Below are 12,623 nucleotides of genomic sequence, written 5' to 3' on the forward strand. Positions count from 1 at the left end.
GCCCTGAGCTGGACAAGTTGTGCTGGAATGAAAAGCAGAAGTTCTGAACAGTTCCATCCTCCCCTTTTGAAGCTTAGGAAATTACATAGGTTAGAAATTAATATGCTGTTGTAAACTTCATGCCTGAATTTGTTTGAAAATCACAACAACATCATTGTGCACCAGCTGAATTTCTACTAGCATATTAAAACAACCTCAGTGAGCTATACAGCCATGTACTGAAATTAAGGTCAATTTATCTCCTTAACCAAAATTTTGTATTCTACCTACAATGTGTCTGAGTGGATTTCTATTGAGGGCAACTTGGGAGCAGCTACTCTTCAGGTACACTAATAAATGTAAATGCAGTGCAAAACTTCTCTAGGAATCTTGAAATTGAGTCAGTTTTCCAAGATGCTTAAAAATCTGCAATAAGAATCTTGGTTTTATTTATTGTTTTGGAGGAGTTTCAGACCTTCATCTGTAAGAGAAGAGTCTTGTAAAGTTTAAGTGCTGGCTGTTGGCAGTTCTTAGCACCTTCTATAATTTATTCCTCAGTGTAATCCAGTTTCAGAGGAAAGAACCAGGTTCTTGGAAGAAAACTGGGATGTTTCAACTAAATTTGCCAGACAGACATGATTTCCAGCTCTGTGGTGAAATTTAAAACATTTTACACAACACGAGTGAAGATAAGGGCAGTGTTTGCACTGGTGAGAACACTGTGTGCCTAAGAAAGGCAGCAAGGAAGGAAAATTCACTAAATAAATCTTTAATTTAGAGAAAACATCAGGGTTTAAGTGTAGCTCATCTAAAAATGTCTATAAAAATGATGTCTATCCTCATTGTGGGTTCTTAAGACATGACAAGATGAACATGAGTGCTCAGGGGATTCTTCTAGGGAAATAAGGATGTTTGGGAACACCTGGAAAACAAAAGGAGATTTTTTATTCTGGTCCAGTCAAGGGGTGAATGGTACAAGCCTCTGCTGTGTCTCACAACACTGAGAAATTCAGGTTTTTATTTAAAGGAGGTTGGAGGATTGGCTGTAATCCTCAGCAGCACCTTGAGCTCTGCCTGCAGAGGAGAGGATGCAGGGGACAAAATATCTCATTGAGCAAATATCCTTGAAAGGGGCTTGCTTTCCAGGTAAAAAGATTTGTTTTTAAAGATAGACAAGCTTAGGAAGCTCAGCATTTCTTGCAGTTCTCCAGATGTGCCTAACTAGAGTAACTGAGAAGGCTCCTAACTGAGAAGGCTAAAATCACCCCTACTTAAAGGCTGTCTCCATCCCAAAAGTGCTGTTTGCCTGGCAAAGTGAGGCATTTGCAGCTCCCTCCCTGAAATGAAAATGTGCTGGGGAAATACACTCTAAAGAGAATTGGAGTCTGGGGCAGCACCTTTCTCTCTGCTTCCTGCTCAAGGAAGGCTTTAATGGGGTTTACCAAGTGTGGGAGACATCAGTCAAGTCCACAAGGGGCTGTGGCCAGCAAATCTGGGTTCCACTTTTTGCCCATGTTGGAATCTTAGACCCTAAAGGCATCCCTAAAATCTGAGCAAATTCTGTCTGCTGAAATGCCTCCATGGTTTCTCTTCTCCACTTTCACAACAATCAGATAATTTATACCTCACATGACTCAGCAGAGCTGCATTCATTTCAGCAGAGGAGCATCATTTTACACTCTGTAAACATCGGCTCATCAAACCCCCTCCAGCTGAAAACAGCCATAATGTGCATTATTATTACAAGAGTAGTATTAATAAAGATCTTACAGTGAGCTGCTGGGTTTTTCTCTGCCTCATCATTTTGGTGAGAGGACATGCTTTTCTCTCTAAAATTTTATTTCTTGCACACTTTAGGGTCTGTAGAATTAGGTGCTTTGGACAATATTAGAATGAGACTGCCTGAAATAATTCATGCCCTGAAGCCCATGCTGGCTATTTTGCCATCATTTCAAGAGAAAACTCTTCAGATTTGCTGAGAGATGTTTAGTTTGGATTCAAAATGAAATCTGGGTCTCCATTTTTCTAACTTGTGCCTGTTTGATCTCCAGCCTGAGTGAGATGAGTCCCTGTGACTTGAGGAGACAGAGCAGATCCCACCATCGCTCCTGGACTTCAAACCTGTGGGAAAAACCAGAGCAATTCGGTGAAATTGCTGCTTGCATTTTAAAAAAGCAGCTATTTTAAAGCCTAAGTTAAAAGAAACTTTGCCAAAAGAGTAACTTACAGAACAGAGAAAATAAATTAAAACTCATTAATATAAAATTAATGTGTGAACCGTGTGTTGTGAAATATAGAAGCAGAACATGGACTGAAATTCAACAAAAGGAAGAGACTTCTGGTAACCAAAAGTTTCAGCTCAAAGATATTAAGAAATAGTTGTAGAAATTGTAGAATTGTAGAAATTGTGTAACTGTAGTCCACATATGTGGACTACACATTTTGTAGTCCACAAAACAGGATTTTTTGATCCAAATAATTTCCACCAATTACACAGAAAATTGGCCAACCACTTTCTGAATTGAAGTGTGAAATAGATCAGGGAAAAACAACAGACATATTTACCATAGGTTTTTAGAAACCTTTGTCACTACTAGGTGGGGCTGATCTAGTCCTTTCTCTCTTTTTCTTTCCCATTTCTGCTTTGCTCCCAATTTCTGATATTTCTTTCATTATTTTTGACTTTTACAAGACCTACCATATAAAAACCCAAGAGGAATAAAACATAACAAAACCCAAGTCAAGCTAATTTTTACATCTTTTTTTTTCCCTCAACCATGAAATTGTGGGAATACATTTTTAATATACTCAGAGCTGTTTGTTAATTATGAGATGTCATTGCCTTTGAGGGCTGCAGGAGGTACAATCCAAAGTCTTTGCAAGCTTTGAAAACATATTCCTACAGTGACCAAATGGATCAAAATATGTAAAAATAGAAAAGCTACAGGGGGGGCTCAATTGTTTAATCAAAGAGATGGAGAGGAATAAAAAATGAATGAGAAACCACTTTTAGGAAAGGCTTCAGTAAATATGGCAGAGCACTGCATGCAAATATGTTGACAAAATCCCTTTCCCTGTAAGAGACAGGTCAGCTCACTGGTGCCATCTGTAATCTTTGTAAGGGCTCTAGAGCTGATTTTTATTTATCTTGCTCTTTTCCAGAATTAAATCTACATTTTAAATCTTAACTCATGCCATCTTAGTAATTAGTTTCAGCATTATCCGTGCCAATCATTGCCACCATAATTTTTGTTAATTAAAACCAGTCATGGCAAAGGGAAATTAAAAATGCAAATGCCTCAAGTTTTACACCAGTGGCTGTTGTGAAAATCTGGAAGCTTTGTTTGAAAAGGCAATAATTTTTCATTGAAATAATTGATCTGCTGCTGTTTTACTTTTGTAGCAGAGTATCAATCTGATGTTAATTAACATTATAAATATTAACATGTAGGCTGTGTTTTGGTGAGCCAGGAGCAAATAAATACTGCTGCCAGGAACCATCCTTTTCACTGAGAGAGGGATGGGCCAGAGCATCAGAGCCTCTTCCACCAGATGTGCAAACACCAGCAGACCTGAACAGCTGGTCTGATCTCATGGGTCTTTTGCCACTATTTCTTCTCACTGCACCTGTTTTCTCCACTGCTGGTAAGACAGAAAAGGTGGGACCAAATTCCTCCTTGCAGTAACTGCACTGATGTCAGCCCATGTTAGAAATCTTCATTCCTCTCAAAGGCAAAATTATCATAAGCAGCAAGAAGGGCTTGGTGCCACATTAAGGCTTTGTAGAAAAGCCAGAGTTCTCATCCTTTATTAATGAGGATTTTCTTTTGACAGATGTGCTTTGTATCCCAGCAGCTGTAAGTGGCTTCAGTGTTACAAGCACTTTTATGGGAAACACTGGTTATTCACAGCCAAACACTGATTTTCAAAGGAGGGGTGGATGTGAGATCCAGGATGGATCATTTAATGAGGAGGTTTTGCTATGAAGCCTGCTGCTATTTGTGAATCCTTTTATTTGAGGATCACAGGGCATCAGACTGGGACATAACAAACTCACATTTTTCCTGGCTGTGCCACCAGTTTCTTGGGTGACCTGGATGAGCTTTTTCATCTTCCTGCAGCACAGTTTTTCCTACAGCAAAATAAGCTGTAATGTGGTATTTTTTTCCTTTGAGAAGTTGCATGGTGAGGAATGTTCAGTGCCCTGCAACAGGTAGGCATTGTTATTTCAGTTATAAGAAGATAAACTTTTCCTTTTCAAAGCAGCTGTCCGTGGTTGATGCCTTGCTGGGAATGCTTTTGCCAGGCCATTAACGCTGATGGGTATCAGCAGCAAACACTTAATAGAATTAATTACCACTGCAGTCATATCTTGTGAGGAATCTCCATTAATCAGAGAAAAAACTTGTTGGTATTTAGGGTACTACCGAGTTTGGACCAGTCAGGGCTTTCTTTATGTAAGAGAAAAGCAAAATGTTTGAGTAGCACATTTATCTATTCCTACTTCAGGACTAATTATGAACAAACCCATCATTTCCCACCCCTGCAAATTTACCAGGATTTTGTGATCTGTCTGCACCCTGGCAGTGCTGCCCACTGCTGAATCTTGTGCACAAAGATGTCTCACACAGTGACTCACTGAACTGAAGAGATACAGAAAAATCACAAATCAGATTGTTCTCAGCCTAATCAAAAATGCAAGAGCTCATTTTGCCCCAAAGCCCTTCTGAGGACTGGGGAGATCAAGATGGAAATTGGAATTAAAAAAAAAAAAGGGTTGCTGACTGAAAAAATAATGCAGTTATACTTCTCATTGAATTTTGTAATGAAATGGGGAATGCACTTAATTATATGATCCCAATGGTAATACCTGAAGTAATCAGGTTTCTATTTGATTCTCTTCTTATCCCTCTCTGCCACTTTCCTTGTGTAATTTCTAATCTTGCTAGAATAATTTTTAAATTACTGCCCAACAGTCAGTGCATAAATAAGAATACAAAGAAGGCCAGAACAGTGCAGATATTCACTGTGTCAAATAGTCTTACCTGTTGCAAAAATACTTTCCTGAAAGCCACATAACTAGTCCTTCAAAAGTTTTAAAACATGGAAAATAAAACAAAAACTGAAGTAAGGTGATATCTTTTAAAGGGGAAAGAATACTAAAATTTTTTGTGTGTTTTGGTGTTGTTATTTTGGGGTTTTTTGTTGTTTTTTTTAACCTCTAAAGGAGCACTTATCCCTCAGTAAATTGTGGCACAATGGATTAGTCATGTTTGTCAATATCCTGCAAAAAACAAGCCCTTAGATTACTTGTGTTTAAATTACTTCACAAAAGACTACAGAATATTATTAACTACAAGATTACATTCCAAAACTGTCTTTATTCCCTTAAAAATATGCAAGAAATAATGACTGGTAGCCAGTTAGCATCCATCCAATTTATTGATTTTTACAGGCCAATCAGCATTTCTAATCCCTGGAAATTTAAGGGACTTAAAATCCTCTGGAAAACAATTTTGCCAGATAGAAAAACCTGATGGATTTATGTCTAACTTCTACAACTCACTTTGTGTGCTCAACAATTTTACATTTGTAGGGTGTGCAGAAGTTCTGATACTGAGGCCAAGTAAGAGGAGGATGAGCTGAGGTCCTGCATTCTCAATTTCTGGAAGATTTCTCCTCCCTTCCTGCAGAGGGAAGGAAATTTCTGGGGCCAGGAGGACTGGGGCTCCCACTAGGCTGAAAACAGCCCTGCAAGGACTGTCACATGTTTTACTTGGTCTAAAGAAAGTTTTATTATTAAAAAGGCAAGTCAGAAATTTAAGGTAGTATGTATTAATATTTTAAAGCTACGTTGGCAAAAAGTTGGGAAGTTAGGGTCTAGGAACTTGTGGGTTTATTTAAGGAATATTTTTGTTAATAGGTTAAACAATTTTCTTGTGCCAAAATCAAGAATGCTTTGTAAATATCACTCCTCTAAGTCTCCTTTGGTTTTAATATTGTATAACTCATGCTAAATATTTAATTTTTTTATGTTTTCTGCTCTGAAGCTTTCATGTCTGGGAACTGATTCAGATTGATCATTCTGTCTCCAAATCTGGGATATTTTATTTAAAATTCTGTGGAGGATAGCAAGCTTGAGAACTGTTTTATTATGGAAAACTCATCTACAATAATCCACCATATGAAAAACATCTCTATTCCCCACTATGAGCAAAATGCAGCAGAGAGACAAAGAGAAGAAACATGAAAATTTAAGGATAAAGATGGAACAGAATTGATAAGCAGGGGAAAGGTGCTTTGGGCTAAACATTTTAGTTCTGTTGCCCTTGTCAGTCAAAAAGTGGCTGTTTAATTTGTATTAAAACTGAATATCAGCTCCTTCTCACAGCAAAACTTCCAGAATTGCTGGAAGAAACAGTTTGCAGGGGAACAGGAAATAAAAGGAAGTAATCCTTTAAAGAATAGCTGAACACTTAGCCTGTGAGAATTGTGTTTAGCACAGATTATTTGCCCTGGCTGGCAGGAGCTGAGCTCTGAGCTGTGCTCATCAGGCTCATCAGGAGTTTCATTGTTGTCTTCTCCTCCTTCATCTCTCCAATTTCTCTCCCTTGCTGCCACCTGCTTTCACCTGCTGAAGTTCTGAAGATGGGAACTTTGGTGACAGCAGATCCTGTGCTACTAATACTGATATGTAAACCTTGAAAACCACTCTTTCTTCCCCCAAAGAGAGTCCAAGAAATATTCTTCTCCCAGCATCCATCAAAAGCACTGACAGTCTTAGAAAAGTGTTTTCTCCAATTCTGAAAGTCTAAAGTATACTGAAACCACATGGTCATCAATATAGACATTTATTGAATTATATCCATTAAGAATTAAGGAATAATTAGTCCTTAAATCATGACAATTTTAGAATAGAATTTTTTTTCAATTAATTCATTCTCAAGGGAAGATGAATTTATGTCATATCCCCAGTAAGAGAATATTCTTGCTCCCCATTAGAGGAGATAATTGTAGAAATCCTATTATCAGAGATCTGGGGGATTTTAGCATGATGGAGAATAGAAATGTTCCTCTGAAGAACAGAGGAAGATAAACAGGTCTGGTTTTTATTCAACCTGTCAGCCTGGTGATAATTTAGGAAAAGAGCCTGGAAGTTTGGATGGGCAGGATTCAGAGGTAGGGAGCTCAGCCCAAGTGTGCAGCACAAAGAGCACTTCCTCTGGGATGGAGGTACAGAAATCATCAATCCAGAGGCAAAAGTTCAGCAGCTGTTTGATGGAAATAAGAATTTTTGTCAGGATTGAAGATCTGGCTTCAAATGAAATTTGTTTTATAGGAAAAAAATGGGGCATGGTTAGATATGACAATATTTGGAAGTATTCTCATGATTTATGTCCCATCAAGAATGCCAGTCATGACTATATTATTTTAAATACATCCTGAGTGAACTGGCTTCCATCTGAATATATTTCACCCTTCCTGATCTCCCAGGAGTCCTGCTCTGGAGAGCAGAAAGAATGAAATACTGAAACCACCACCAGTATTTGCAGCACAGGAATACAGACACTCCTTTAGGGCTGAGCTTCATGGCAACAACCTGAAAATGTTTTGAAAGAAAGAGAGGTACATTTCCTTATGTAAGAAAATCTAACATAGATTTTCAATTCCCCAGCCAAAGTGCACTCTGGAAAAATCTGATTTCTTAAATTACCTCATACAGTGGTGCTTTTAAAGGTTATTTCCATGTAAGTTTGTCATGACAAAGCTGTTGTCAGATGCTTCCAAATATCATTTGTGTGAAAAAAATCAAGACATATTTGTTCTTTCCTGTATAAACTGCCCTGTTGTAACTTTAAGTTCACAGATGCATTTCTTACAGCTCTGTATTATGACCCCACAATGAGTGAAGTTATAAAAAGATAAATTATTTATTGTTTCTGAATTTTTTCAACACTGATTGACTCATTTCAGGCAAGCTTCATGAGCTTTGCAAGAACACTGTAGAAGTCCTGGATTTCAGGCATGCAGTTTCCTGCATCTCATCATAATTCCCACTTGAACTCACACCTCTCAAGCATGAGATGTCTTCCACTGATCAAATTCCTAAAAAGACTTTTGTGCCAACTCCTGAAGGCCTGGTTGGGTTTTGCTGGGATTTGTACATGTGTCTGTGAGTGGGTTTTGGTGATTTTTGGTTTTAGTTACCTTTGCTTTTCTTGTGCTGAAGAGAGAAAAGTCAGAACTGGAAAGGTAAATAAAGATATATAAAATTGAGTATGGGAACATTGCAACAGTGTTGGGGGCCTTAAAGTCAATTTATTGTGACAGAAGCCAGTCAAAATCTCTCTTGCATATATGAGAATGAACTAAACCATCAGATATTATGATTTTTCTGGCATTCATTGCATGCTGGAAGAGCAATTTCACATTTTAAGGACCCATCTTTAAAGAAGAGGATGTGAACACTGCAGAAAATCACCAGTAAAGCAAAGCCATAACATCTCTCTTCACTACTTTCATTGAAGGGAAAAAACAGATGGATACTGCTAATGCCACAGAACATAAACCAACATTTACAGCTCAAAAAGTGCTGTAAAGAAATACATTTTATTCATGGTTGGTGAGGCAGAGTTCTGATCTTTACTAGAAGATCTATTTTTTTTTTTTAATGGACTCTTCTGAGGATGATTTTCATATCTATGGATACATTGTATTTGTCTCTTAATAGATTCAGTATTTCAGCCAAGTCATTTCCTACCCTGCAGACACTTTTAAGGACAGCACACTTATTATGTCAAAAGTGATGGGCCTTATGAGGATTTTTACCTCTACATTGCCTTTATCACTGGTCATAAAACTTGCTTTTTCAGCACTATTTCAAAGTCAGATCAAATATTTATTGTACTTATGGGAAATATTTACATAAGCTCTTTAAAACCTGAAATCTGAAATAGTATTAAGACTCATCTGATTCTTTTCTGTAACTCAATGGCCCCTGAGAAACAGTTTAAAGTGTGAAAGGCAGCCTTGAAGAAGCAGCTCCTGTGTTCTACCTCCAGTGCAGCGACCATGGATTTTTCTCTTTCCTGTGGCTCCCAGATTTTAATTGCTGTCAATAAGAGCCACAACCTTTAAAACAGCATCAGTGAAACAGCTCCAGAAGCTGATTTTAAAAATATCTTTATTTAATATCCTGATTCCAGCAGCTGTGTGGAATTTTTCTGTGTATTTTTTTCTGCTGCCACCATACAGATTATAATAGATGATAATTTTGTACTGCCAGGCTTCTTAAAGACTGGTTCCTTGATGATCACTCTTCCTTTTATTTAAGCTGGAAAAGTGGTAAATCCCAAATCAAGTTGTCTGGGTACTGTGGTGCACTTAAACCTTGTGCTCCAAAAACTGCATCTTTTCTTCCTGCCTGATCAATTTATAATTACTCCAGAGGAAAAAGAAATCATGCACAGCCAGAGGGAAGTCACAGATCATCACTGTGCTGAGATGGAAAGCAAGCTTTGTGCACCAGAATATGGAATTTTTTTGGAACTTCCACTTTTTAGCTCCTGTTTACCTGCTAGACTCAGGCCCTCCACCTAATATATGTAAGTATATCAAAGAGAGCAGAGAATTTTTCAGGATGCTTTACAAAAAAGAGCAGTAAAATCCACCAAAGAACTCAAATCCTACAGCAAAAACACTGCATAAACACTCTTAAAATATATTTTATTAGGGAAAAAGAGAGATTACAAAGCTTCTTTAAAGACTGAATATGTGATGCTTTCTCAGAAGCAGCTGCTGCCTCTCAGAGGGGCTGTGGGAATACATCCATCACCTGGGCAGCCACAGGAACCACTGCCAGCTGCAGGAACAGCAAACGTGGTGAGCAAAACCTCACTTCAATGTCACTGTCAGCCTGCTAACGCTCCTCCTATTTACAGAGGGATTTTGTCTTTCACAGGTCATCCCAGCATTTTATTTGATACTTTATATTGTTTTATCAAGCCAGGATTTAAGTGTCTTCAGTGTCCCTTGAGCTTATAAGAGACTCAAAGTTTCACTGCATCATAAACCACGAGAATGCAGAATTCCCACCCCTTTTCGTGGAGGAGAGGCACTGGTGAGGGAATTGTTGTTGTGGCTGATGTGCCAGGCTGGATTTTTTACTTGCTGCATGCAGATTTTACTGCTACATATCAAATTCTACACATTTATTTTCCATGTGTGTCTTCAATCCAGAGCCTTGAAGCAGGGCCACACTTTGACTCCCAAGCTCCATTGGACATTGGATACACACAAGTCCTAATATGGAGTTTCCCAAAGAATGTGAAAACCATTTAATGAAAATATTATACATCATGAAATAATTAAGGTTTATGCTCTCATAAGAATTATTTCTGGGCTGCATCCAACCTTAAATATTAATGTGTAGGTTATCTAATGTGCAGAAATTAATAACACTTTATTGGATGTACATGGTTACCATGGTTTCTGGCCATTTGAATTTTTTAATTTAGTTTATAAAAACCTGCAGCACAACACAAAACATTAATAACATGGATTAAAACTTTTTCCATCTATTTAATATGCAATATACATGAGGACACTTCTAATTCTCAATATGCACTTTATCAAACTCAGTAAATTACTGTGTTCGCATTTTCATTAGTTGTAGTCATGGAGTTGCAGATGCCTCTTAAAATCAGTTTTTGCTTCATTTTCCATTACTTTTTCAGGAAGCCTGTCTTCTTAGAGACTTCTTCCTCTTTAAAAATTTATGTCATGGAACCTCATGTTGTCAGGAACACTGATTGATTCATCAGTGTCGAGTATCCTGCATTGTTTTACACAGATTTCAAATCCCAACTTCACACGATGCTCTCATCCTGTACCTTACAGAATAATGCACTGATATTTAATGCACTGATAATTATTTTTTAGCTAAAAAAAAAGTCCTTTATTGATACCTAATAAAATAATAAACAAATGCGCTCTCAGGTTGCCAGGATGCTTGCAAAGCTCTGAAACACTTCAAGCTTCTCCCCTTTAACCCATTTGTTGGATCACACTCTCCACGCTTTCCTAAAGGAAGAGCCAGTGTCTGAACTCCAGGAATACTCACCTCTAAAAAACCTCAGAGGTCTGCTGCTGGAAATTCTGATTTCTCCTCTCAGGAAAACCCCCAGGTTTTGAGGTCCAAATCATCCAAATTGGTCCTGGATGCTGATATCTGGGATTGGCATTTTCATTCCCTCTTTGTGTCCCTGAGGGATCACACACACCTTTCAGACCTCTGTCTTTGTTTTCTGCAATACTTCTCCAGAGATGTTTCACTCAGTGAATGTATTTCAGGGAGGTGGGTAAATGTTCATCTGGATATTTCAAATAAATATAAATTTACATATAGGAATACTCAAAGAAAGGACGAGAAAGAAATGTGAGGGCCAGAGCTCCTCAGTGATTGTGTTACAGCAGGCATGGATATTTGTTCCTAGGATGGAATTAGAAAGAAATGGCACAAAACTGGCACCATTCTTTAATTCACATAGTTTAATATGTGAATTAAATAATTCTACACTTCATCATCATTTTTGACCCTTAGGAAAAGAGAGATATATAAGGGGAAGGAAAATATTTTCACAAAAAACCACAACAGCATTTGAGAAATTTTTCCTTTGGTGAAACTTGGTGAAAACAAAACAAGGCTGCAAGCAGTCATTAGAGTGTCTCCACAGTTCACCCCTTGAGTTCCCACTTTGAGATTTACTTTTACATGTCCAGCAGGTTCAGTGAAACTGGATTAGACCATTCTCACTTGGAGGGAAGTTTCTGGATAATTTTAAACTTTTCAGCTGAAAGCATTTGGAAAGGGAGCCAAGCGTTTGAGTCTTTGATTAAAGCCATCTGGTTTTGCATCAAGCTGATAGAGTTCTAGAAGCTAAATATTCCACACTCTGAAATTCATATATTGGTTTTATTTTTGTGTTAAATTTAGCAGAACTCTGATGCTCCAGAAATAGAATCTCCTTCATCAATATGTTTTATTTAATCTTTTTTTGAAAATACAAGATGAAATAAAAAAGATCCCTACTGGGATTATGAAGTTAGACTGTGATTAAACGAATCTTGACTTTAGATATATTCCCTTTGCAAAAAAAAAAAAGAAAAAGGAAAAAACCCAAAGTGTGAGGCAAAACTGAACTGTGCAAGTCTCTTGCTCTGTGCAAAACCTCTGATAGGAGAGGATGGTATCAGTGTTTAGACAGCCCCCTTTGAGCCAGGGACACTTAACCAGCAGAAAACTCAAGGAGCTTTAAATGCATAGAGCAGAAATGACACCACCAAGGCAAGAACAGTGTAATTTGTAATGCAAATGGAACCCTGCCCCATAGCATGTGTGGGCTGCTTACAACCCCCATCTCAAACTGGGGTTTGCATGAAGGAATGCAAAGTGCATCCAAAGTTCACCACTGGATCCCAGGAGCTCCTGCAGCTCTAACTTAAGGCCATGGAAATCAAAGAGGTCCCAGAAGCTTTCATAGGAATATTCCTGCAATAATTACTATGTAAAGAAGAAACCTAAAAGGGAGACTGCATGTCTCTACTTCATTCCGAGTTTCTCTTGTTCAAATTCACAGAAAAAT

Source organism: Parus major, chromosome 6 (assembly GCF_001522545.3).
Source record: "Parus major isolate Abel chromosome 6, Parus_major1.1, whole genome shotgun sequence".
Taxonomy (NCBI): domain Eukaryota; kingdom Metazoa; phylum Chordata; class Aves; order Passeriformes; family Paridae; genus Parus; species Parus major.